At 37.1% G+C, this 3,744-nt stretch overlaps 1 pseudogene; it reads right to left on the reverse strand.

The window, feature by feature from the left end:
- Positions 1–595: 595 nt before the first annotated feature.
- On the reverse strand, positions 596–1,260 carry LOC144216442 (large ribosomal subunit protein eL15 pseudogene; annotated as a pseudogene).
- Between the last annotated feature and the right edge of the window lie 2,484 nt (positions 1,261–3,744).

Raw genomic sequence — 3,744 nt, forward strand, 5'->3', positions numbered from 1 at the left:
AGATCCCGTGGAGTCGTGGAACAGAACCAGGAACCTCCACCTTTCATGTGATACTCTATGGCACTGTGTAGATCAAGGCAATTTTGCTTTGGTTAAGGAGGATTTATTTTCATTTGTAAGAGAATCCTCTTGCAACACATTTTACTCAATTCACCTAAAATGGTGGCATTTTAAACTATTCTTTCAGAAGCAGCAGTTACATGAATCGAATACTGGATTCAACCGAAACATGTGGTTCCTAGTTAACATTTTTCTGCATATGATCAGGATAAAGGATTAAGATAGTCTTCACATTTCCAAGCAAAATCCAATTTAAAAAGCCTGTTCTTACCAACCACCTACCAACAGCCATTTGAGAGTAAACCAATAGAGCATAACATCACCCCAATGAAGCTGTAGGTTTCATTATATGCACCAACAAATCTACATGGCTAGCCTCTGCATTCCACTTTTTTTAAAATATATTTTTATTTATTTCTAGGAGAGAGAGAGAGAGANTTGCACTTTAACTTTCATAATTTGACAATACATTCATGGAACAATCTCCAGGCAACTGATTTTAACAGACAAATTAAAGAACACTTTTAAGCAGACATGATTGTCCTAAATTGTTTATTAGGTAAGAATTTTACAAACATGATTTGTATTAATGGTAACAGTGGAGCTGGAGAATATTGCGTCTTCTCCAAGCCGCACGGTGAGAACCACCAATAGTGTGGTGGAACTTGAGACCCTATCCAAGGCCCCGCTCTTGCGGCCAGCAGATGTCGGCCCTCGCATCTCCCTGTGCTTGGGGACTGGTTTGGTGATCTACTGGGTGTCAGGATTTCTTCTGATAGCTTTATCAAATGGATCAATAAGGATAACCTCAAAGAATTTGTATGTGGAATCTTCGCCAACCCAGTAAGAATTCAAGACTCTCAGAGCCCGCAGTGGCAACCAGCTCGCTCCTCTGCAACAGACTGAAGGCTTCGGGCAAACTTTAGCTGGTTGACACCATGATGGACAGGCTTGCCATAGGTAGCACCCTTAGGAACCGGGCATTTGCAGCCTCCGCGTCACACACAAATCCGATATATGATATAATCTTGCTTGGCCTTGTACCCCAGCCTGCACGCTTTATCGGGGCGGGTTGGGCAGGGGGGCCCTGTGGAACGCAGAGAGCTGGCCATACTGCCAACAGCGCACCCTGAGAAGAAAGCGCATTACATCCGACTGCTTCCTCCTCCATAGCGCCTGGATGTACTTGTAAGCACCCATCTTGGGCTACCTTCGTGCTGATGGCTGCAGCCAGATGGAAAGCTCCTTTAACAAACTCTTATAAGATGATCCATTCATTTTTTTTCAAATCTGTGCATATACTGAATTGAGTTAATGAATTTTGTAGTGTTAAACCTTTCTTGTCTCAGGGCGCCTGGGTGGCTCAGTTATTTGGACGTCAGACTGAGGCTCAGGTCACAAGCTAGTAGTTTGTGAATTCGAGCCCCGCGTCAGGCTCTGTACTGACAGCTCAGAGCCTGGGGCCTGCTTTAGATTCTATGTCTCCCTCTCTCTCTGCCCCTCCCCAACTTGTGCTCTGTCTCTCTGTCTCTCAAAAATAAATAAATGTAAACAAAGCTTTTTAAAAATAAAATAAACCATTCATGTCTTTCATCTGTGTTTATTAACTGGTCATCCACAAAATACTATCTTTGCTACTTAACTGAACAAAGTCAGCCTAATTGCCATTCCTTCTCTCTGGCTGCTTTTAAATCTCCTCTTTGTCTTTGGTGTTCTTGTATTTTCATTATGATTTGTCCAAATGTGGTTTTCTTTTATTGATCGTGTTTGGGAAATATGTTTCCTGAATTTGAGGATGTATGATTTTCATAAATTTTAGGAAATTTTTCAGCCATTATTTCCTTTAAACTTGTTTCTTTCCTAACTATTCACTATCTTTTGGAACTGCAGGTAAAACATATTCAACATCAATCTATCCTCTGTGTCTCTAAACCTCTCTTTTATTTCTTTTTCTTCTTCTGTCTTCTGTGTAATTTATTTACATTTTTCTGCTTGTGAATAATCTTTTCAGATGTAACTAACTTGCTACTTTTACATATTCAAGGTATTTTAATATCAATTTTTTATTTTATTTGTTTCATTTTAAAATTTGCTTGTTTCTGATAGTATATTATTTTTCTGAATTTTTAGATTCGATCAATTAAAAGATTCAGTCATACTTATGTTATATTAGAGGTCGCATAATTCCAGTATCTGAAGTCATTGGGAATATATTTGTGTTAGCTGATGGCTTTTATCTATAATGGCATGTTTCCTCATATGTTTTAGTCACATAGTTTTGACTTGGGGTCACATACCTTGTGTGTTTTATCAGTTTATACCTTGATGATATACCCGTGGCATGCTACCAACTAAAGGCAACTTTAATATCTCAGGCATTTTCTGAAAAATATTAGTAACATTAATTTGAATCCCAAGCCCTATGAAGATAGTCTTATGGTAGAGAATTTTCAGAGTAGATGCTTCCCTTTTGTTTATCCAAAGCCTTGGCCATTTTTAGCCAGATTAGGTGAGACTTCATGGTAGTAATGAAAATCCATGAACCTATCACATTGAATGTTTACCTATTGCTCATGCCAAGTTTAACATGGCTTGGGATGAGGACTCTTCTTTACCTGACTTGGGGATCCAGGGTCCTTGTATCTTATGCCACCATCATCTCGGTAGATGGCTTGTAAAGGCATATGTTAACAGAAGATATTTGGGCTATCATATTGCTAATATAGAAATCATGCAGAGTTCTTCAACTAGCATAATTTTTTTATTTGTGATCGGCTAATGGAATTTGAAAATAAAAAACTAAGCTTTCTATGTCCCCAGGGAACAAGAATATTTATTATAAACTATAAAAAATACATAAATATGCATACATATGGGGGTTTAAGCATATATTTTTGTGTATACTGTATACACACACAAGCATACACACATGCACACACAAAATATATATTAATATACAAAAGACCCAACATTCCCTGACATCAACATTCCCTGACATTTTAGGGAGCATAAAAACTCTCTAAAACTGGTATAGAACTAGAATACTTCATGTCTTTCACTGATTATTGATTTTCAAATAACATTTTAATAAAGGCACCAGACTGAAGTTTGGTTTGGTCATAAAGTTTGTTCCTTGCATAGGTAGCCAAATTAAGTCAAAATATAATTTTTTGGTCAAAATACTTTAATGTATGTCCTATAATCCTATCTCTGTTGTTCTTTTGTCTCTATATCCAATCCATTTATTGTTGAACCCTGCTGCTTTTCTCTCATAATAACTATCAGCACTAACTCAATATTTCCTATTCCTGCTGTCATATTAACTGAGACTGTGCTCCTCTCTGGCTTACGTAATGACCATCTAGTCCAGCAATCCATAGCTTTCCAATTTTTCATTTCATTGACCCCAAACAGTCCTCTCAGTTTATTGTTTTGATCTTCACAGTTCCCATGTTTAAATTCAAGGCACCATAAACAATGTCATTTTCCTAGTCTAGATTTTGTTTGTCATTTAAGTTAAAATAAATGTCTTCTGAATATGACTGAAATAGGAATTAAGTCCAGTTATTTTAAGTTTTAAATTATCAGCTAAAGTAAATATATTCCTCTCTCTTGCAATTAAAAAAATTCTCATGGGAAAAGGATCCTAAACCCCTTTAATAGAAGCTTGACTTCAATGGGGTT

Source organism: Crocuta crocuta, unplaced genomic scaffold (genome assembly GCF_008692635.1).
Source record: "Crocuta crocuta isolate KB4526 unplaced genomic scaffold, BGI_CrCroc_1.0 scaffold564, whole genome shotgun sequence".
Classification (NCBI taxonomy): Eukaryota; Metazoa; Chordata; class Mammalia; order Carnivora; family Hyaenidae; genus Crocuta; species Crocuta crocuta.